The sequence below is a fragment of the Bison bison genome, unplaced genomic scaffold (assembly GCF_000754665.1).
Source record: "Bison bison bison isolate TAMUID 2011002044 unplaced genomic scaffold, Bison_UMD1.0 scf7180017864474, whole genome shotgun sequence".
Taxonomy (NCBI): domain Eukaryota; kingdom Metazoa; phylum Chordata; class Mammalia; order Artiodactyla; family Bovidae; genus Bison; species Bison bison.
Window position 1 is genome coordinate 6,339,661 of NW_011495035.1, and position 24,331 is coordinate 6,363,991.

At 38.6% G+C, this 24,331-nt stretch overlaps 1 protein-coding gene across 1 annotated transcript in view; it reads left to right on the forward strand.

Annotated features, from left to right (window-relative positions):
* Positions 1-9,698: 9,698 nt before the first annotated feature.
* The window catches only part of CHL1 (cell adhesion molecule L1-like), a 356,522-nt gene continuing 341,889 nt past the window's right edge, over positions 9,699-24,331 (forward strand). Inside the window, exon 1 of the mRNA XM_010862011.1 lies at positions 9,699-9,760. The gene's annotated coding sequence lies outside the window, so the exon portion shown is untranslated. The remainder of the gene's footprint in view (positions 9,761-24,331) is intronic.

Genomic DNA, 24,331 nt, shown 5'->3' on the forward strand with positions numbered 1-24,331 from the left:
TCATGGCTGCAGTCACCATCTACAGTGATTTTGGGGCCAAAAAAATAGTCTCTCACTGTTTCCATTGTTTTCCCATCTATTTACCATGAAGTGATGGGACCAGATGCCATGATCTTAGTTTTCACAATGTTGAGATTTAAGCCAACTTTTCACTCTCCTCTTTCACTTTCATCAAGAGGCTCTTTAGTTCTTCTTCACTTTCTGCCTTAAGGGTGGTGACATCTGCATATCTGAAGTCATTGATATTTCTCCTGACAATCTTGATTTCAGCTTGTGATTTTTCCAGTCCAGCATTTCACAAGATGTACTCTGTATATAAGTTGAATAAGCAGGGTGACAATCTACAGCCTTGACATACTCCTTTCCTGATTTGGAACCACTCTGTTGTTCCATGTCCAGCTCTAATTGTTGCTTCTAGACCTGCATACAGATTTCTCAGCAGGCAGATATGGTGGTCTGGTATTCCCATCTCTTGAAGAATTTTCCACAGTTTGTTGTGATCCACACAGCCAAAGGCATTGGGGTAATCAATAGAGCAGATGTTTTTCTGGAACACTCTTACTTTTTTGATGATCCAAAAGATGTTGGCAATTTGATCTCTCATTCCTCTGCCTTTTCTAAATCCAGCTTAAGCATCTGGAAGTTCACGGTTCATGTACTGTTGAAGCCTGACATGGCGAATTTTGAGCATTACTTTGCTAGCATGTGAGATGAGTACAATTGTGCAGTCATTTGAACATTCTTCAGCATTGCCCTTCTTTGGGATTGGAATGAAGACTGACCTTTAGTCTTTCCCATTCTGTTGTTTTCCTCAATTTCTTTGCATTGATCACTGAGGAAGGCTTTCTTATCTCTCCTTGCTATTCTTTGGAATTCTGCATTCAGATGGGTATATCTGTCCTTTCTCCTTTGCCTTTCACTTCTCTTCTTTTCTCAGCTATTTGTAAGGCCTCCTCAGACAACCATTTTGCCTTTTTGTATTTCTTTTTCTTGGTGATTTTCTTGATCCCTGCCTCCTGTACAATGTCACAAACCTCCTACTGTGTTGCTGGGGCTTCTTCTTTGCTTTTGGATGTGGGGTATCTTTTTTGGTGAGATTCAACATTCTCCTGTTGATGGTTGTTCAGCAGCAAGTTGTAATTTTGGAGTTCTCACAGGAGAAGATGAGCACACATCCTTCTCCTCCGCTATCTTGATAATGTTTTTTCTTCTCTTAAGAAACAGAAATTGATGGATAGGCTATAGCTTTTATTGCTTCTGTCCCCAGCAAGATAAATTTGACTAGAATATTAGCAAGAAACTATATCAGAAAGTTGCCAGCTTGCATTCAGGCTTCATTTACTTCATACCTTCTATGAAACAGCAGCAGACAAGGCATTGAGTATAAAGTAGTGATCAAGGCTGGAATCATCACTGGGTCTCAAAGAACTTACACTTCAGTGAAAAGGCAACAACATTGAAATTAATGCAATAGGAGTATAATTTGTGAGGACACATGGTGATTTTTACACATGATAGTGTTTATTCCACAGATCAGATCTTTGAGAGAGTATAATCAGTCTCATCTGACAATGACAGAACAGAGCTCACAGAGTCCAAGGTCTGTTCAGAGAAGATAGATACAATCATTAGCAGAGCTGGGATTCAAAACATAGGTTTTTCTGATTCCCAAGGCCTTCACTTTGCCAGTGGACGATAGCCATTGGTTAAGAGGGGAAAGAACTGAGAGTCTGGAACTGACCTTGGGGAGATGCCAGCACTGATGGAAAGAAAAGCTGTTGGGAAACAACTAAGCAAAGACTTTAGGATGTCAAGGAAATACAGGACGAGATAATAGAAGGTTGTGTAATGTTTCTGAAAACCAAAGAATATAAGTAGACAATATCATCAGGGGAAAATTAAGGACAACATGTGGTAAAAAAAAAAAAAAAAAAGTCTATTATTTTTGCCAAGGCTTCTGTGAAGAAGGGTAGATTTCATTACAGTGTGCAGCCCCTTGCTTCTCCTACAATGCAGAGGTATGCAAAGGCCATGTGTTTTGAGAAAAGGGTGTGCAGCACAGACCCCTTTATTCAGTTTAAAATAATAAGATGTTGCAAGGATAATCACTAAAATGAACAGAAATTTCTAAATATTCGAACAATGAGCTTCTTGATAAGTATTTGAAAGAGGAAAGAAAAAGCCAGTTGAGATGAAGCTATGAAACAATGCCACTTGGCAACACAACTCCAAGGGCCCCATTCATTTTCAGTTTCAAGCTGTGCTTCAGGGCATGCCTTGTTTGCAGTTCACAATATGAATGGTGCCCTCTAGAGCTGTGCAATGAGGCCTCCTGTACACTGCTTTGGGAGCAATGTCCAAAAAAAGTTGGCCTAAGCATGTTGTTTAGAAGTGTCACTTTGTGTCCTTGCATAATTGTTCTCATTATCGGGGCCTCTGTGTATATAAAATTGAGAGATTGAATCAGGTGAATTTTGTGATAATCTCCAGGAGCGTTGACTCATATTTATGTTTACACACTTCTTTCCACTAACGCAACCTCATTCAATATTAAGATATTTAAAGAAGTGCTCTATTAATTGTATTATCATCATTATCTTTTATGCAAATAAAGTAAAGTTCAGCAAGTTTAACCTATTTGCCTCTGATCTGTCTAGTGACCACTGATGGCCAAAGCAAAAATTCCCAACATCACACTATGCAGAAGGGAATGATATCTAGAAAACAGGACTGATGGAGTGTTCACATTTCTTTCCATAATCTGTTTGCAGGTAGAGTCGAACAACATTCCTGTTTACCAATGCAGAGAAGCAATTACTGATATCCACTCCTTAACATGGAGGAATTTTTAAAGACCCATGAGTTATTGCTATCTATTAAATGTTTGCAAGGAAATTTATAATTGGATTTCTGGTAGCTCTACATCCATTAAGACTTTATGGTAATTGCATAAACAACAAATACAGGAGGCTAGTGTCAAGCCTTAGTAAAAATATCATAGTAATTTAAATAGAAAAAAACAGATCTTAAAGTATAGCTTTCTCTTTTTGCTAAATTAAGTCCACCTTGCCTCTTGATAGCTCAAGATTTTGAAGCCACATGAAACAGAGGTCCAAGTGTTTGCAAAGGTAGGCAGTCTTATTTAGTTGAAAGAGCATAAGCACTTACAGTCCCCATGCGTACTCGGTCACTTCAGTAGTGTCCAACTCTTTGTGACCCTATGGACTATAGCCCCCTGGGCTCCTTTTTGTCCATGGGATTCTCCAGGCAGGAATACTGGAGTGGGTTGCCATGCCCTCCTCCAGGGGATCTTCCAGTTCCAGGGATCCAACTCGTGACTCCTGCATCTCCTGCATTGCAGGCAGATTCTTACCCATTCTACCACCTGGGAAGGCCCACAACCCCTATACCTTAATTTAAATTGCTATGCACACTTTAACATCTGTGGGTTTTTGAACAAATGATTAGCCCCTAAGTGGCTAAGTTTCTTCAGCCCTGAATTGGAGATCCTACCCATCTCATGCAACTGTAGTGATGATTAAGTGGGAGAAGTATGTGAAGCGTTGATGGGGTATGGCAAGCGGTGGTCTCTGAATTAAGGGTAGTCATTTTTATTAATACTTACAGTTCTGCATGGACATCTCTTAACTGCATGTTCATCTATTACATTTCAAGTGATGGTTAATTTAAAGCATTTCAGTTTGACATTTATTACAAATAGGTATGTTTCCCATGTGACCATGTATAATGCTGATGATGAAGGATTCCATGTTGCAGATTATTCTTGTAAAAATATGTGACAGCTAATTTAAATTCATACTATTGATTAGGGATGTGGAGGCAAGGTTTATTAAAACTAGGCAATTGATTTGATTATATCAATTTGTGTTTAGGGACCTGTGGTCGATAAATTAGATCTACTGTTTCTTCTCTTCCGTTGTAAGATATATGGGTTTTGATCAATAATTCTGAAGCAGCTTTCCTTTAACTCACGGACACTCAGCATAAACTGAACTGAATGACATGGACGTTAATAAAACTTTCCTGGCTTTCCAAGCTGTGGTTTTATTCATAAATGAATGGACATAAACATCATCTCATTTGTCAGATAAAATTCAATCATGAAGTATATTATGGTTATTGATATTCCTTTAAGTGGGAAAGAGCTGGGCTTAAATCCAAGCTTTGCTATTTGTAGGTTGTATGTCACCATACAGTTACTTGGTCTCTCCATAATCTGCCCATCAGTGTAACAGTCAGTAATAATACCTAACTCATAATTTGTGTAGAGGGTTAAGTAGAATAAATATTATTTTCATTGAAAAAATTAATATATTATCTGGCATGTAGTAATACCTCATTGTTACTTTTGTTAGGGTTATTATTATTTATATCATTTATATTATTATTTATATCATTCCATGATTTTGAAATACTTAGCAAATGTCTTAGAAAAGTTCTTTGAAAAGTTTTTCAGTTAAGTTAAAACTTAACTTTTTAAGTTAAGTTTTTATATTGTAGATTAATGAACTTTTATGTTTGATGATATTTCTAGAAAATATAAAATTAAAGCCATTGTTTTTAGTTTCTTCTTTTTAGGTTAGAACATCACAAGACAGAAAACATGAAATAATCAAAGCCAAAGTGGTGCCATAAATTCTGAAAATTTGTCACATTCTTTAAAAACATTTTATTGAAATAAAATATGTGTAGTACACTGTTGTGAAGACATTAGTAAAGCCATCACACAGGAAACAAAAGGATATAAACGCTTTGCAAACCATTGCTTCCCCCTGAGTAGTTAGAGAAAAGCTAGAAGCTGCTAAGAGCAGAAAGTAGAGGCATTTAGTGTTTCTGACACAACTCAGGTTGGCAGCTTCTGGGTCTCAAAATACTTCTCATTTCCTTGCAAGTGGTGGGAATATTATGGGGCAAGAGTACACTGAAATTGTGAAATGATATTTTCATACAAATATAAGGAATTTGCTGAGGGCAAGTAAGGAGAAAGCGAATTCCAATTGTGCAAATCCTCTGGCCACCCAGCCTTAACAAATAGGAGCAAGTGAAAGCAGAGAAGTCATTTCCTTAGCACAAGGGTAATTGCACTGAAAGGGAACTTGTGTTTTCAGTAGCTCATGCCCAGTGGTTCTGAGGGTAAATAGAATCAATAATACTAGCAACATAGTAAGTGCTAAATGAGTATTTAATGAATTGAAAACAGACTAGAAAGCCAGCTATCAAGAGGTATTCGAGAACCAGAGAGGGGAAGAGAAAATCAGATCATCAATGAAGCACAAGTTGCAATTATATCTTTTTAGTTGACTTGACATCCAATTTATTTTTTAAATTACAATGCAGTTTATTTCCACAGTGTAAAACTGAGAAATGTAAAAAAGAAAAAGGTAATAATTTAAAAGATCGTAATATGTGATTTTTCACCTTAAAATGATTTAAAATATAGTAGTACATAATTTTTCACCTGGCTCAGCATCTTTCTAACCTTGTAACCTCAAGTGACTTAATTAAACCTTCTTAAGCCTCAGTTTACTCATGTGTACAGTCATAATGCCTTCTTAGTGTTCTGAAGGGGTTTCCCTGATAGCTCAGTTGGTAAAGAATCTGCCTGCAATGCAGGAAACCTTGGTTCAATTCCTGGGTTGAGAAGATCCCCTGGAGAAGGGATAGGCTACCTACTCCAGTATTGTTGGGCTTCTCATGTGGCTCAGCAGAGATGATTAAGATAATACATAGGTTTAGTACAACACCTGGAACATAATAATTGAATGTCAAACAGGCAGAAGAGTAAAATATTATATTTTATAATGTATGTCTAATATTTTTTTTTCATTGTATGGGTGACAGCACATTTCAGAACTCATATGTTTATGTCCTGCTTTTCTCATTTTTATTATAAGCAATTGCAAACATCAGGAAAACCTCCTCACAAATAACATATTGAAGAGTCACATAAAATTCTATCACAAGAATTTATCTAATCTTCTTGAATTATCTCTTATTAATGGAATGTAGGTTGTTTCCTCTCATTCTCTTGTAACAAAGTCTCCATGAAGGTTTGTTCATCAACCTTCCATTAATGATTCTTCTAATACCCCAGACCTCATCCTGCCATATCCTCTGCTCTACTCACCTCCATCATTCCATTTTAGCCACACGCCTTAGTTATATACCTTAAAACACGTTCAGTTCAGTTCACTTCACTTCAGTTCAGTCGCTCAGTCTGAATCTTTGTGACCCCATGGACTGCAGCACATCAGGCCTCCTGTCCCTCACCAACTCCCGGAGTCTACTCATGTCCATTGAGTTGGTGTGCCATCCAACCATCTCATCCTCTGTTGTCCCTTTCTCCTCCTGCCTTCCATCTTCCCCAGCATCAGGGTCTTTTCCAATGAGTCAGTTCTTTGCATCAGGTAGCCAAAGTATTGGAGTTTCAGCTTCAACATCAGTCCTTCCAATGAATATTCAGTACTGATTTCCTTTGGGGTGGAGAGGGCCGTGGTTGATTCAATTTTTATTCCTGCCTATGTCTTTTGACATCACTTGGCCTCAATTTTTCCCCTATAACCTAAAGGGCCAAGTGACCTCTGGGTTACTCCCAAGCCTAACATTCTCCTATTTTCTGTTTTGAAATTTTTCTATAAAGGAACAGGTATAATAAAAAGATCAGTAGCTTTCAAATCACCAAATCCACTCAGTACTGTCTTAATATATGTGACTAGATGCCAGTGTTTTGACTACACAGCCATGAGACTGTCACTCAGTCCCTTACTCCATCAACGTGCCCTTTTGAATCACTGGATCCCTCGCCCCAACATGCACATATTTGCCATTCTGAAACTCCAAGGCTGATAGCCATCTAGATGTCCAACCCAATGAGTCATAGCCTACAGCTTAGCATAATCTGGTCTCTATTTTGTCTCTACCCTCTCAAGCTGTTTATCTCCAGTCGGCTGTGCTCTGGTTATATTAGTGTGGGTTTTGGTTTGCTTGGTTTTTGTTTGTTTGTTTGCATTTTGTTACGAACTCTTTTCTTGTCTCGAGACCTCGCCATATCTCTTCTATGTCTGTTGTTCTCCCCAAAACTTTCCATGACTGCCTCTATGTTCTTTCTTTGATGTCCATTAAAGGACTGTTTCCTTAGAAAAATCTTCTTGCCCATAGCATGTCACTTTCCCTCTCCCCATTTTATAACTTAGCCCCTAACTGCATCAGTGTTTTCCTAACAATGATCAGTTTGAATTTATATTCATCCTTTCATTCATTCATTGATGTATGTATTTTTTGTGTGTTTGTCTCTCCCACTAGAATGCAAGTTTCATGAGGACAGGATCTATAGCTGTCTTTTTCTTCTCTTTATCAAGTTATAATTGACACATAACATATTAACTTCAGGTATACAACATGATTCAATATCTGTATGTATTGTGAAATGATCATCTCATTAAGTCTAGTTATCATTGGTCACCAAACACAGTTACAATTTTTTCTTGTGATTTTAAGAACTTTTAAGATCTACTCTCTTAGTAACTTTAGAATATACAATACAGTATTCTTAACTATAGTTACTATACTATACATCCTCATGACTTATTTTATAACTGAAAGTTTATGCACTGTTATATTACCAGCCTCTACTATGCCAGATGCCTGGTGTATATTTTTGCCTTCAAATATTTTTCTAAGTAAATGAAGAAATATCAGTTGGCCAGATTTCTACAGAAATTCTTCGAACACATTAGTAAACAAGGAAACAAACAAAAAAACCTTATCTCAGCTTTGTTCAAATATGAATGAAAAGAGGAAACGGCAGGAGTGTTTAATATGCTCTAGCTAGCTTTCTTCCTGCACAACCCTCACCTCTTTTGAATAGCCAGAACACCTAGTAAATCAGCCTTCAGCCTGATAGAGGATGAACTGTAGGGAATGGATTTCAACAGAGATGAAGTGAGGATGATCATAGCAATCTTCAGAGTACTGAGGTGATTTATACGTACAGACTTCTGGATTACCTGCCCCTGAATTTCATCTAGCCTCCTTATAATATTGCTGCCTGAGAAAGATACCACAGCTCTGGATGCACTGTCAGTATTGAATTGCACTCAGAAATGTAGCTGTAAAAAATGTACACATCTTCAACATTAATGATTCAAGTGGCTGTATCAAGAGAATAGCCTTTTGCATGGAGTCCTGCTTTTCCTGAATAAGGCACGCATGCTTTATGTTTATATTTGGGCTCTGTTTCCCCCCTACACCCCTGCCCCCCACCAAAATTTAGGTTTATCTTATCACTTCCAAAAATTTTCTTCCTAGAGGTTATAATGTCTTGGTCTTGATTTGTCTCATCCTATTATTAATAGTAACTTAAAAGGGACAAAAAAATCAATATTTAATGTTGGCCATTGTCAAACTACCGTATATTTCCCACCTAATTAACATAGACCTCAGAGACTATACTGGACTCTAGTTCCTGGAGTTAACCATTGGCCAAGGAAGCATTTGTTCTGAGGTCAAAAAATGTCATTCATGCTGCAAATCACTTTGCTCCCAGTCACTGTGCAAAAGGCTGTGTATGTTTATCAAGGATTTTTGGATGGCTCCTTCTATCTGTTTTTGTGCCAGGATCTTTGAAGAGAGCATTGTGCTTGTGCAGTGAATTCCAGTTCATGACAGAGAACATTTCTTCTCAAAACAACCTCTTTAGAACCAAGCCTTCCATGTCGTATTCCCGTCCTGGGTATTTGGTTGAACTTTGCTGTGTATTTGTGTGTGGGTGTGGGCATGAGTGTGTTGATCCTATAGTTTTATGTCTTAGCCCCATGGGTAACCTGTTTCACTGCTCATGGTAAGATGTGCGGAGGCTGTTCTGCTTTCAAAGTTTCCATATCTTTCTCAAGCAGATTTTCCTCCTGTTCCTCTTCCCTGTTCGTTTCATCCAGAGAGCCTCAAGTTGGACACGCATTAAAATTAAGATTCAGAGAAGCAGCCATTTCTACCACCTTTGTAAACACATGCTATTTCCATTTTCAAAGGGAAATTCCGAGAGCACTTTGCACTGGACCATCCGGAAGGGGCCAGTCTGGCTTCTTCGGGCTCAGGTTTTACCAGTTGCTACCAATAAGGAATCATTTTGTGGTGTCTCCAGAATTGAAACCCTCTGCTACTTTGAATCCAGTTTTTAAATGTCCTTTTGCAAAGCCTGCCAAGAAGGAATTTGTGTTTAGAGAGCCAGGGTTTCATTTGCAATTGAAAGGGACAACCATATCTTTGTGGTTTTTAAAGGGATGGGAAAGAGCAAAAGGAAAGGGAAAGGAAAGGGCAAAAGCTGGAAAAGGAGGAAACTCACGGGAGAGTCCCCTTTAGCTTTGTGTAGATTTTATGGACATCAATATTTTTGGATTGTTATTGTCTCTTAAATACTCTGCTTAGTGCCTGTCATGGACTGCTTGGCTTCTGACTGTGGGTGGCTGGAAGTCAAAGTTATAAACCAGGTCACTTAAACCCAAGATTTAGCCAGTGGCTCTTTTACATTTGTAAGCAAGAATATCTCTAGCCTCCCCACAGAGCAAGTGCGAGGACTGACCTTTCATGGATCACAGGAAGGAAGTCCCGTTTCTCAAAAGAGAAGTCAGACTAGTTTTGACATAAAAAGACTTTGCCAACAGAGCTCTGGACAGAGACAGGAATACTCAACACCGGAGAAAGCAGAGTGCATGCCAATGATAGAAATATGAGGAACTTGAAGGTAGGAAAAGGGATATGGGGTGGGGGGAGGTACCTAAGAGGTGGGGAGAGGAATGTAAGAAGCTAGAGTAAAGAAATCAAATGGATCACACTTTATCAGGACAAATAACATGCTGTCTTTTTCCAAATGTGTAGCTGGGAAGGGTGTAACTTTTCCAACTTTCTAGGGTTTTATATTTTTAAGGCTTTAATCATCATAAAAGGACATGACAGGAAGGAGGAAAATAAGATATATACAGGAGGTACTCACAGGGAGGTACAGTTTTTGAAATTAATTTTTATTAAAATATAGTTACTTTACTATGTTTTGGAAGTTTCTGCCATACAGCAAAGTAACTCAGCTCTACATATACATATATTTCCTCTATTTTAAGTAATGTATGTTTGTCACTCAGCTGTGTCTGACTCTTTGTGACCCCATGGACTGTAGCCGGCAAGGTTCCTCTATCCATGGGATTCTCCAGGCAAGAATACTGGAGTGGGTTGCCATTTCTTCCTCCAGGGGATCTTCCCCACCCAGGGATCAAGCCCAGGTCTCCTGCATGGCAGGTGGATTCTTTACAGTCTGAGCCCCCTTTTGGTAATGAGAACCTATGTATAGGGCAGAGAACTCTACTCTGTGCTCTATAGTGACCTAAAAGGAGGCACTTTTTTGAAAAGCAGTTTATCACTAAAGGGAGAAGCAGGTACAGGTTTGGTCTGCCCCTAATTACCCTGTCCTTAAAACCAGGTTGAGGCTTCCTTGATAGCTCAGTTGGTAAAGAATCCACCTGCAATGCAAGAGACCCCGGTTTGATTCCTGGGTCAGGAAGATCCACTGGAGAAAGGATAGGCTACTCACTTCATTCTGGCCTGGAGAATTCCATAGACTGTATAGTCCATGGGGTCGCAAAGAGTCAGACACGGCTGAGTGACTTGCACTTTCATTTTCACTTTCACTTTAGAACCTGGTTATTAAACAGGGTGGTTGTTCAGGTAATGTACATGTCATGTGAAGAGCGCTGAAGGAAGGAAGAGGGTGGAGACTTGAGGAGGGTGACTGCCGTTCATCAACTAGCTACAAGGCTTGGGCCCAGATCCTTCAACCTCTGGCCCTCAGGATCTTTGCCTACAGAGAAATGTGCTTTGGTGAAAAGAAAGCTTTGTGCTTCTTCCCAACTATAAGTCAGACCGGTTGGATTAATATTCTGACTCAACAGCTGTGTGATTGTGGGTGGATATTTCAGCTCTCTGAGCCAATTTTCTCATATTAGCAGGAAGATAATAAGACCTGCTTTACTGGAATGGGTGAAAGTGAAAAAGTGTTAGTCACTCAGTTGTGTCTGACTCTTTGGGATCCAGCCAGACTCCTCTGTTCATGGCATTTCCCAGGCAAGAATACTGGAATGGTTTGCCATTTCCTTCTCCAGGGTATCTTCCTGACCCAGGGATCGAACCCGGGTCTCCTGCATCACAGGCAGGTTCTTTACTACCTGAGCCACTAGGGAAACCTGGGTCTGATTAAGAAAGAAGCTATATAGTGTCTGGTATGAGGTAGGTGCTAAGTAAGTGATAGCTGTTGTCTGTCCAATGAGGGGCCAAATGACTTTTGTTCTTTTTAGCCCCTAGAACTTTCTCGTTCCATGGATCATTGTTAATGATTTAAAATTTTTGAATATGGGCATATTCACTACAATGACATAGCACATATTTATTTCTTAATATCTTTACTAAGACTGTTTTTCTTTTTCTGCTTTCACCAATTTATTTCAAAAAGAAAGAAATGACAGAATCAGTAGGCCACATTAAAACAGTTCTCCACAAGAGAAATTGTTTCCATAATGGGGACTTTTCAGAATATTTTCACTGTGTGTTTGCACCTTTGCAAACGATCCAAGATAAAATGCCTTCTATCTCTCCTGGGATGTGATTTTACAATCCAATTATTTTACTGACAGGAAGCATCTTCTTCATTTCTAGCCAAAATTTACCTGAATTTCCACTTGTGCCATGCTAAATAATTCACTCTTCTCTTTGATCTGCTGGATATGCATATACCAAACCTGTTTTTCAAATTTTTCTCTTTGTCTTTCTCTTGGTTTCTGTGTATGTAATGAGATGAATGGCCTTTAATCAATAGCTTCCCTACCAAAAATACATATGTGCTTTTGCTTTCAGCATTCACTATGCTCCTTTGCTGCTGAGAATGCATGAGGTAAGTAGATGCAGCTAATACAGTTCTTATTAAACTGAAATCCTTGGATTTTAAGCTTTATGGGAACATGAAAAAAGCAAAGATATGAAGAAATAATTTAAAAGTAAAATGTTCACCCAGGTATTAGTAAAGCCACAGTACCTTGCATAGTCCTTGGTGGCTTAAGTGTCACCAGCATCACCTATTTCCACATTTATAAAAGATACTATAAGACTATGCAATATCTGGACAATATCCGGGTGCATTTCTGTAGTATATCAGAACATCTGTAGACTTAGCTGTACTTTTTGTAGAAAGGGATTCCTTTAAGAGATGATGTGGAAGGCACAGGGAAAAGACACAGAAACCCACAGAATGCCCTAGGTTCTATGCTAGAACCAGCATTAGGCTTAGAACAGGTGTGATTTCTCTTCATTCCCTGAAATAAGATATTTAGTTATGGCTTGGGAGAAGAGTGTGGACACAGGAAACCACAGTGTATATCTAGGGGAGGGGTGGTTGTTGTTCAGTTGCTGTTGTGCACAATTCTTTGTGACCCCATGGACTGCACCACACCAGACTGCCTTGTCCTTCACTATCTCCCAGAGTTGGCTAAAACTCATGTCCATTGAGTCGATGATGCCATCCAACCACATCATCCCCTGTCGCTCCCTTCTTCTTTTGCCCTCAACCTTTCCCAGCATGGGAGTCAGCTCTTTGCATCAGGTGTCCAAAGGATTGGAAATTCAGCTTCTGCATCAGTCTTTACAATGAATATTCAGGGTTGATTTCCTTTAGGATTGACTGGTTGGATCTCCTTGCTGTCCATGGGACTCTCAAGAGTCTAATCCAGTATCACAGTTTAAAAGCAGCAGCTCTTCAGTGCTCAGCCTTCCTTATGGTCCAGCTCTCACATCCATACATGACTACTGAAAAAACCATAGCTTTGACTATTTGGACTTTTGGTGGCAAAGTATCTCTCTGCTTTTTAATATGCTGTCTAGGTTTGTCATAGCTTTTCTTTCAAGGAGCAAACATCTTTTAATATCATGGCTGCAGTCACAGTCCACAGTAATTTTGGAGCCCAAGAAAATAAACTCTTGCACTGTTTCCACTGTTTCCCCATCTATTTGCCATGAAGTGATGGGACCAGATGCCATGATCTTAGTTGTTTGAATGTTGAGTTTTAAGCCAGCTTTTTCACTCTCCTCTTTCACTTTCATCAAGAAGGTCTTCACTTTCTGCCATTAGTGGGAGAGCTATGGGTGGGTTTGTTTTACTTTATTGGGGGGAAGGTTCTTTCTCTTCTAATGGAAAGATTAGGGATTATTTGCTGCTGCATCACCACTACCTTTTCCTATGTTCTGTGTGTGTGTATATATATACTGATTGATACTGGCCATTTTCTGTATGCTTTCTAAATTTAGTGAACCCATGGTTCTACATCATTATACATTGTTTACTGTTGAACTGTTAACTTTCACTGCACATGCTCAGCCAGTAAAACAGAAAGTACATCAAACCCTTGTTGTCTTTGTGAAAAGATCAGAAATTATTCTTGGCAATGAAAAACTAGATCTACGACTGTGTAACAACTCTACATATCTGAAATATTATATTGTGCTATTTTTGTCTGTTTCCCTGAAAGAGGGAAAGAAACATTTATTAAAGCAGTTAATATTGGCCAAAGCCTTCTGTTCAGTTCAGTTACTCAGTCATGTCCAACTGTGCAGCCCCATGGACTGCAGCACACCAGGCTTCTCTGTCCATTGCCAGCTCCTGGAGCTTACTCAAACTCATGTCCATCGACTTGATAATGTCATCCAACCATCTCATCCTCTTATGTTAAACCTGTTAAAAACAACATCGTGTATAATTCTTTCATTGACTCTTAGAATTAGTTATCAGACACTGTTTGTGGCCCACAAAATAGTTTTTCTTCCCTTTTTTATTCCTAACAAAATCCATGTGCTCAGCTAAAAGCACTTCCCAGATTCCTTTGTTTCTTCCAGCCAGGGTGGTAGAATTCTTACCAGTGAAAAACTATGACAAATCTGTTGGGCATGGGGGAATGTCAGCAAAAACTATTGCTTTCCTGTTACAAAGCCCACCCCTTACAGGTCTCTTTATGTCAACTTTCTCTCCCCCAGGATATACTTGTCTAAATATTTCCTCTACATATAGTTAGAATCATATCAGCAGAGTCATAGTTTCTCTTTCAATCATCAAACATACTTTAGAAAACTCAAGAGGAGAACAGAAGTCTAATGAATTTATCCATATTTTTGCTGACCATGTTTTTTCTTCCTTCCTGGTGTTTTCTTCTTTAATTTTTCCCTTTCTTTTTAGAGACCCTTTAGCCATTCTTTTAGGGTGGGTCTGATGATGAAGATTTTCTTGGTTTCCCTTCATTTAAGTATGTATAGACTTCCCCTTCCTTTCTAAAGGGTATTTTCGCTGGTTAAAGAAATCTGGCTTGACATTTCTTTTTTTTAAGGACCAGAAAAATATTTTGTCATGTTGTCTGGCATACATAACCTCTGATAAGAAGTTGTCATTTCATTTGTTTTCTTCTGTAAGTGTGCCATTTCCCCCCAGCTGCATTCAAGAATTTTTCTCTTTGTCTTCAGTTTTCAGAAGTTTAAGTATATTATATCTTGTCATGGGTTGTTATTGGCTCATTTTGTTTAGCATCTGATTAGTTTTTTGAGTTTGCAGGATTATGTCACATGCCAGATTTGAAACATTTCAGCCATTATTTCTGTGGATGCTTTTTTTTCAATTTTGCCTTCATTTTTATCTCTCTCTCTGGTACTTTGAAGAGGGGTTAAATCGAATAATGTTTAGTTATAGTCCAACAGGTCTATGAGGCTGTTCATTCCTGTTGTCTTTTTTCCCTGCTGTTCAAAATGGGTAATTTCTGTTTTTCCATCTTTCAGTTCACTAGTTCTATCCTCCATCTCCTCCTTTCTGGTTTCTTCAATTCTGAAATTTCAGTTGGGTACTTCTTTAACACTTTCACTCCTTTGCTGAGGCTTTCTAATTTCAGTTTGTTTCATGCATGTTTACGATTGCTCACCAAAGCATTTTATCATGGCAGCTTAAAATAGTTGAGAAGTCTTAGCAGTTCATCTTGTATCCAGAACTGTTGGTTTTCTTTTCTTTGTCTTTTTTTGTAGAGTTTGAGATCCTCCTGGTTCTTAGCATGATAAGTACTTTTTTTTTTTTTAATATAGAAACCTGCACATTTTAACAGTATAAGACAATGGATTTTATTTAAAGCTTCTGCTTTAACTGACTTGCACTGACATCCTCTGGCATGTCTGGGAAGAAGAGGATGTTGTTTCCTTACTGCTAATTACAAGTCCAAGCTCCCTACTCAGGTTCTGTTGTCATCAGAGGGGTAGAGCTCATTAATGCGGTTGGGGAGAAAGATCTGGTTTCCCATGTAATCTCCACTGACATGTGGAAGCAGGAGCCCCATTATTTGCCTGTGGGATGACACTCCCAGCTCTGAAGTTTGCCTTCTTTGACACTGCCCAACAGGAAAGTTGTGGCTCCTCACCACAGCCTCATGAGGGTAAAAGCCTAGGCTCTTCTTCCCTTGGCTTTTGCTGTTATGCTTGAGGCCATAGTTCTCTTTGTGATGTTTGGCTGGTGTACAGAGGTGATTGTACAGTTTTTTGTTTTTGTTTTTGTTTTTTTTTTCTATCTTGCTAAGCTTCTCCTGCCTCTAACTATAGCTAGCACAACTTAGCTTTGGTTGGGCCTTTTTATTTATTTATTTTTTGGCCTACATTCATATTCATTCATTGGAATTCTCAGGTTGCCAGCTTCTTCAACTCCAGGTCTGAGGTATGCCCAAGAAACTCACTGCCATGAGGGTCTTTTTTGTTGTTGTTGTTATTGGACTCCTTGGGTCTTGAGGTTCCTAATCAATCTGCATTATTCTCTCCACCTTTCTTATGTTTGCTTTAGCTACATCGTCCATGGTTTTTAGTTATGCTTAGTGGGAGGTATATGGAAAAGTATTTATATTCCATATTCCTTGAAGCAGAAGTCATTCAGGAATATACATTTTTACTTAGTAATTTTTATAATTACTCACAGGTGATTCTGAGTCAAAGATCTATGGGTTACCCTTTGAGAAACATTATCTACATAATGAATCTGAGACCCAGAGAGACTAAGTCAAAAAGTAGTTATCAAATACTCAGGTTGTACAGCACAAAGTTTAACCCATGTTAACTAGAACCCATGTCTCCTGGCTTCCCTTTCAATACCCTTTCCTCCTCGTGACACTAAAAAAAGCAGCTAAAAATATCAAAAGGAAATAATGTACCAATTTCACTGGTATTTATGAAGATCATACAGTTTGCCTAGAGATAATGCATAGACTTAAAAAAAGGTAGAGGCACAATCTTTCTAATACATTTGTTTCCCACAAGCTGCAATATAATTTCTACTGAGGAGGATTCCAGGCAATTGCTCCAAGATAGAGTATTGTCTGCACATGAAAGGATTGTTCTTGGAAATAAAAATCTACACAGTCTACTGAGGGTTCTGCACACTGCCTGCGTAGTCTGACTCACACACAGTGAAGCTTTTCCAGTTATGTTCATACTCCTCTGGCAGTGGCCTCTATAATTGCCTAAGTTAGTTGGTAGACATGCAGGCAATGTTAATTCTCTGCAAATATAGTTATCCATAACTTGGTGTCAATTGCATCGTCCTCAATAGAGACAACTCTTCAGATGTCACTGGCATTTGGGGCAGGAGGGCTGTATTCAGTCATCTCTGGGGAGCTCGTGAAATCTGGAGAGACAGGAAACGGTGTGGGAGCGAAGGCAGCATACAAATGCGTCTAATGAAATGTGAGCATCCTTCAGTGGCTGCCTTTCATTTGACTGGCCCCATGCACAGGTTGTACCAGATGGCACTCTCATGGTTTCCATCAGTGTGGAAATGTGATGAAGAAGGGGAGGAGAAGAATAGATGGAAAAAAAATAAAATAAAACAATCTGCACAGCTGAAAATAATTACGATTATGTAACTAATGACCCAGGGAATTAGAGGAAGCCAAACTCATTGAAACTCAGGCCACATGCAGGCAGATGTCACAACTTAATGACAAAAGATGAATTGCTTTATATCCTGCATAGTAACACATGATGAGGGCTTTTGATTCTTCGTTCCAAATCCCTGTCTTAGAATATAGTCATAAGGAGAACCATATCCTGAGTATCTTTCCATTTTGAAGGGAAATTGAGCTAGCAGCAGTCCTGGATTATTAAAAATGTCAAGATAATTTCAGTAAATCTTAGATTGATATTCATTTTGACCTGTAGGAGTAGCAGGAAGCAACCTGAAGGATGTTGGAGATAGCCATTTTGCCACTGAAATATAGACTATGCATTCCTGGGAGAGTTGGGTTAAATCTTACACTTTTGTGGTCATTTAAAAGCATTTACTGAGATTCTGCCATGTATGTGGCCCTACTTAACAAGTATGTTGGAAAGATGAGAGACGCTACCCCTCCCCACCCTGGAGGATTTCACAGTGGTGTGCACTTTGTAAATATTGATTGGAGTGGATAACCAATTGCTATTCCTTAAACAGACTCTGTCAAGGTTGCTGAAATTCCCACTGTCTCCTATCAAAGCTCTGAAAGCTGACATTCAAATGCTGGTCGTTCAAGTATTCATTCTTGAATTCATTCACTCAGTCATTCAGCAAATCTCCACTGAATTTCTGTTATGTTCTAGGCACTGAGCTTGGCCCTAGGTTTAAACTGGTGAATATCATTTTTTAATATTAACGATATTAAATTATTATTGTGGACGATATTAAGTCAACATAATATTACATAAAAACATAATATATAAATATATTATGTCTTAAGCTATGCTTTGTTTAAAAAAATCAATGGTAAAGGTGGAGTCACAATCTCAATATTTAGAAATCAGTGGTGGAATTACTGTTACAAAGTTTTATGAGAAACGGTTAGATGTATTAGTGTCTCATCTAATGTATCAGCCAGTTAGTGGGAAAAAATGTAAAGCAGATGCCATTAATATTTTGAATCTTATAAAAAATGTTTATGAAAAACACTTTAGGGGAGTGGATAGCTCACAGGTTTGGCAATGAAAGACCAAACATTTTAAATGCATATAATTGGTTGAAATCCAGCCAGAACTGGATAACAAATCCAACTCTTCCCCATCTGCTGGTTTATGCAAATGTGTTGGTGATCTCATTTAGTTTTCTAGGAGACAGGTGTCTCTATTGCTAAAGCAACCACTTGGTTGGCATCCAGCCCCAGTTTCAGGAAAAGTCTTGAATTTAGCTGTGGGGTAGAGCTCAGCTTACAGCATGATTCTAAGAATCCCTAGATACGAGAGAAAGGTCAGAGCTGAAAACCACTGGAAGTTGGTGTCCGGTCCATCAGAGTTTGGATCAGCCATGGCAGAGAAGACTCTAACTTGCTGCACATGCATTCTCTACCTGATTTCTTCAGAGCTGAAGATCTGCCAAGAAGATAGCTCTGAAAGAAGTTTTTGCTGGAGACTGTCCAACTCAGATACCAATACCAAGCCTGATTGGATAGGACCTTATTTCTCTCCAGAACTTTCTCCATATTCCAGATAACCAGAGAACACAAGTATTTTTAAAAACTGTTTTAGGGATAAAATAATCACAGATACAATATCACAGTTAAAGGACACCCAATTTTTTAGTGTTCATCTGTTATTGCTGAACAGGGAAGTGAAGAAGAGCACAGACTATGAAATTAAACTACTTCAGGTTCAGATCCTCTCACTGTCACTTAGCTGTGTAACTCTGGGAAAGTTACTTAACTTCTCTGGTCCTCATGCCACCCATCCAAAAAATGGAGATAATAGTATTACCAAGGCCATAGAATTGTTATGAGAATTGAATGCCTGCAATATATTTAGAACTGTGTCTGGCATATATTGAGTTTTTGTACAAGTTACCTCACATTACTGCTTTTTTAATTCAATGAAAAACTGCTCTCATTATTTAATTCTAACATCAGTTCTTCGCCATTTTCATATTATGCACCACCATTTTACAGTTGAGGATATTAAGCTTCAGAATGGCCAATGGCAGGGAAGAATTAAAGTGGCTTATTGAATCTGTCTAATGCCAAACCAAGATCTCTGTATTGCAATCAGTTACTTTAAATCACACAGCAAAGTAGGAGAGCAGACTGTTACCCAAGATTTCTGGTTCTCAGTTCAACATACCTGTCAGTAATTTCTAGTTCCTGGTTTTGTTAATGCAAAGGAAAAATATGTGCAAAAATAAAAAGTACTGATTTTTATGATCTCTACCAAAAATAACAAATTGAAGTCCAAGAAATTTTAATTTTTCTTAAAAAATTATTGATTGCTACATTTTTAAAATAACAAATTGAAGTACAAGAAATTTTAATTTTTCTTAAAAAATTATTGATTGCTACATTTTAGCAATTATTATGCTAAATTCTGGGGTCATAGTGATAAATAATACAGAGAAAATGATTATTGGAAATTTTCTAATAAATTCTAATTATTCAGATTATTTTTTTCTTTCACAAATTCCTTTCATAATTTTTTAAACCAAATTGCAAAACTGGTTCTGATTCTGTTGACTTTTATTTATAGACAAAAAATATATTTACTTACCCATAATATTTAATAGCAACTAGGATCTTAATTTTTAAAAAAATTATCATTCAAGGCCCTTGAAGGAAGCGATTGTTTTAATCATTATTCTACTGGACTTTGCTCACTAAGATCTCTGTGTGTTCTTGATCCTCTCCCAGATGAGTGAATAAACTAGTGACTGTAGGGTGACACTTCCATGACTTTACAAGCTTCCGAAAGGGGTAGACCATAATGAAGGCATGCATGAGAGGACTACGAACCAGGGAGGTGGCACACGTGGAAGTTCCCACATCATCATTCATACTAATCTGATTAACTCTCCCTGTCTCATTTCCAGAGTGCAGGGATCAGGAATTTTGGCAACCATCTGGGTAACAGAAGTCCCTCCCCAAGGATCTTGTAAATTTCTGCCCATATGTTCCCTGTAAAATTGCACTGCCTACGGCTTTCTTCCCATAGCTCATGTCTGCAAAGATGACCAACCAACCAGATCTTGTGACAGAGTCCATCAGCTTTTCAGGAATATGCCAAGGCAGTTATTTCTCACTTGGACTTAAAATGATTTTCATTGATAATATGAGCCCTGCGAATAATAACAAATATATTAAACATGAGGAGATATTGTCTGATACTAAGCTTGCAATGCACAGAGCCATTAAAAAAGCACTTTGTATCATAAGACACAACTTCCCAGGTAGTTCAGGGTAAAGAACCTGCCAGTCAATGCACAAGATGCAGATTTGATCCCTGGGTCAGGAAGATCTCCTAGAGGAGGAAATGGCCACCCACTCCAGTATACTTGCCTGGAAAATCTCATGGATAGAGGAGCCTGGCAGACTATGGTCCATGGGGTCGCAAAAGAGTCAGACATAACTTTAGTTCAGTAGCTCAGTCATGTCTGACTCTCTGCGACCCTGTGGACTGCAGCATGCTAGGCTTCCCTGTCCATCACCAACTCCTGGACCCTACTCAAACTCACGTCCATCGCCATCGGTGATGCCCCATCTCATCCTGTCATCCCCTTCTCCTCCTGCTGTCAATCTTTCCCAGTATCAGGGTCTTTTCAAATGAGTCAGTTCTTTGCATCAGGTGGCCAAAGTATTGGAGGTTCAGCTTCAGCAACAGTCCTTCCAATGAATATTTGGGACTGATTTCCTTTAGGATTGATATAACTTAGTGACTAAACAACAACATCATAAGACACACCAGAAAATACTGCCCCCTTCTTTCTTGCAGTACAACACCTGGGAAGGAGGCTTTAGGAACACACAGTCTAATGTAATTCTCTCCAGGTGAGTATCTTTCAGGGAAAAAGAAAGATACAACATTGACTTATCTGGATTACCTTACATTTGTCATTTTTAACGACTTCAAACTAAGGCTTGATTCATAGAATTATGATTATTAAAATGTTAGTCGTCCTAGGCAGGACTTTCTCATATCTGATTTCTCTAAGTCCTAAGACAGCCCTTGGTGAGAATGTCTTAAACTTGTGAGCAGTTTTCATCAGCTGAATAAAAAATGCAAGTTTCCCTATTTTGAAAACTCAAAGGAGCATGTGCTTAGAGATTCTGTATGTTTTCCTTTTCTCTAGTTTTCAGACTAGATAGAATATTTATCTCCCTGTGTTCATTAGAAAATATATATGGTGTTGCATCATGGGGGTAACCAATGAATATTTAGTTCGTTGTTGAAAGATATGGGCTTCTAAGAATGGGCTTCCCTCGTGGCTCAGGCAGTAAAGAATCTGCCTGCAATGCAGGAGACCCAGGTTCGATCCCTGGGTTGGGAAGATCCCCTGAAGAAGGGAATAGCTACCCACTCCAGTATTCTTGCTTGGTGAATGCCATGGACAGAGAATGCTGGCGGGCTACAGACCATAGGGTCACACAGAGTTGGACATGACTGAGCGACTAACACTTTCTCTCTAAGAATATTCCTATTCTTATAAAGGTTACCCTCACAGCCTTGCTGTTGAAAGCGAGAACCACACAAATATTGGGTGTAGAGCCATTACAGTCTGCTTCCTGCACTCCATCAGAAACCACATGTTACAGGGGAGAATGGGCAAAACTTCACCTCACAACACTTTGAACTTTCAATGAAGAACATATTATGCAAACTAGATTGTGTCTGCTGCAGCTCAGCCTGGCCTAAAGTACCAACATTTATCTCGTGTTATATCTAAAATTACTTTGGGAAATGAATAGATATCAGATTGTGTGATTTTCTCTTGGGGACTATTGGCAGATGACACCCTTATGGGGTGGGTGGTACATTCTCATGAGGAAATTGTTGATTCCACTGTCAATCATCCTATAGAGATGTGGGTCATGTAGAAGAGGAGAAATGCATTCAACTTTAGAATTACATGAATTATAATCATCTCTTCTTTGTGGGAATATGGGTTATTTTTGTATAGTCTCCAAAGCCCAGGGAAAACTGGAATGATTCCAGTCAGTTGTATGTGTAAACTGCCACTTGTCATGTAGACATGTTGAGATAAAATAAGAACGTGGCTGGATAAGGGATCCTGAGATTATATATGAGTCTGTGCATAGATTCCAGAGAAGGCAATGGCACCCCACTCCAGTACTCTTGCCTGGAAAATCCCATGGATGGAGGAGCCTGGTAGGCTGTGGTCCATGGGATTGCGAAGAGTCAGACACAAGTGAGCGACTTCACTTTCACTTTTCCCTCATGCATTGGTGGAGGTAATGGCAACCCACTCCAGTGCTCTTGCCTGGAGAATCCCAGGGACGGGGGAGCCTGGTGGGCTGCCGTCTGTGGGGTCCCACAGAGTCGGACACGACTGAAGCGACTTAGCAGCAGCAGCAGTAGTGCATAGATTCTGTTAATCAAACTCCACCTGATTAATTTGCCAGATTTACCAGTGATCTACTTCTCATCTATAAAGTGTCGTAACTGATGCCCATAGCTAGGGTGAGCAACCCAGGTGGTTTGCCTAAAAATGTCTTGGTTCCAGCACTGAAAGTCCCAAATCCCAGGAAACCATCAGTGTTGGGAAAACCTAGATAGTTGGTCACCTCACTGAATTTGGTAACACAGTGAGGTAACACCTCACTGACAGTAGCACACTGAATTTACCCAGGAAGAAACTCTGTAGTGACTCATGCCCTTTTCTTCCCACCAGCTGAACTGAGCTGAATGTTACCAAGAATCTGTTATACCATTTGTTCCCAAACCTGTTTAATGACTTACTTGTTGTTATAATTATATGATTTAATTAAATATAATGTAAACAGAGAAAATATCCATGTGGAAATGCAGAGCAGTATCTCTATGGAAACTAATTTGACAGTGGAATGTATATTTGCTACAAATGTAACAAAACAGAATGTTAAAGAATGTTAAATCTAATGTAACAAAAGAGTTGTAAATGATTCATAAAATAATATATATCACAGACTTTTACATTCTCATTCCTCCTTATAGACATTGAAAATGGAAATTACAAACAACCCATTATTAGCGTCGTTTATGTCAGAGAAATGAAACACAGATCAGATGATCCATTCATAAAGAAAAGACCTTGGTCTTCAAGAGATTCGTGCTGCATTTTTTGTGTTTCAAACTAAAAATGTGTAAGGCATGTATAATTAAATTTTGCATTCCATGATCTAACAAATTTCTTCCATTAGCTGATTAGTCTAATAAGTTCTTTAAAAAAAGTTTTTTTTAATTGCATTTGTAATTATTCCCTATATTTTTGTGCTCTGCTTTTCTTTTATCGTGTCCAAACTTTCAGTAAGATCCTATGGACATATTACTCTCCATCAATCGCTGTCTGTTTGGATTTTTAAAAATATGTATTTATTTTGAACTTTGGCTGCATCAGGTCTTAGTTGTGGCATGCAGGGTGTTTGTTGTGGCAGGAGGGCTCATTGGTTGCAGCGCTCCAGGTTGCAATGTGTTGGCTTAGGTACCCTTGGTCATTTGAGATGTTGGTTCCCTGATCAAGGATCGAACCCAAATCCCCTGCATTGGGAGGTGGATTCTTAACCACTGGACCACCAGGGAAGTCCCCATCAATCACTGTATGTTGATGCTTAGCATCCTATACAGGGAAAAACAAAGAGTGTGAATATAGGTTGTAAGCTCTGTCTGCCAAGGACCAGATCTATTTTATTTGCTGTTTCCTGGTAACTTGCATGCTTCCAGTCAAAAACTAAGAGATCCTTATGTGAAGAATGCTTGATAAATAGTCAGTGAATGAATGAATGAACATCTCTCAAGAACCCTATAGTCAACCTTGAAGTTTTAAATGCTAATTATTAAATATTTAAATGCTAATTATTAATAATTATTAAATATTTAAATAAATATATACTATTTAATGATTCCATTTTTTTCCCTTAGAAAAATAATAGGCAGATCAGGGAACTTTTATAAGCACTGGAAAGATTACAAAGATGAATAAGATACACAAAGTACAAATATGAGAATATTTGAAATTTAATGATGAATTCAGCATTGGTATAGACCAATCAGAACAGAGGACTGGAAAATCAGATAGGATATCATATTATGCAGTGCTGGGTGCATGCAGACTGAATAACTGAACTTAAGTTGAGGGAGGAAAGTAATCAGTGCTCACTTGGCCTTAGCATTTAGTCACTATAAGCTCAGGTCTTGGTATCAAACAGACCTGCATTCAAGTCGGGACTCTGACAGTTACAGCTATTTGACCTTGAGTAAGTTTCTTAAA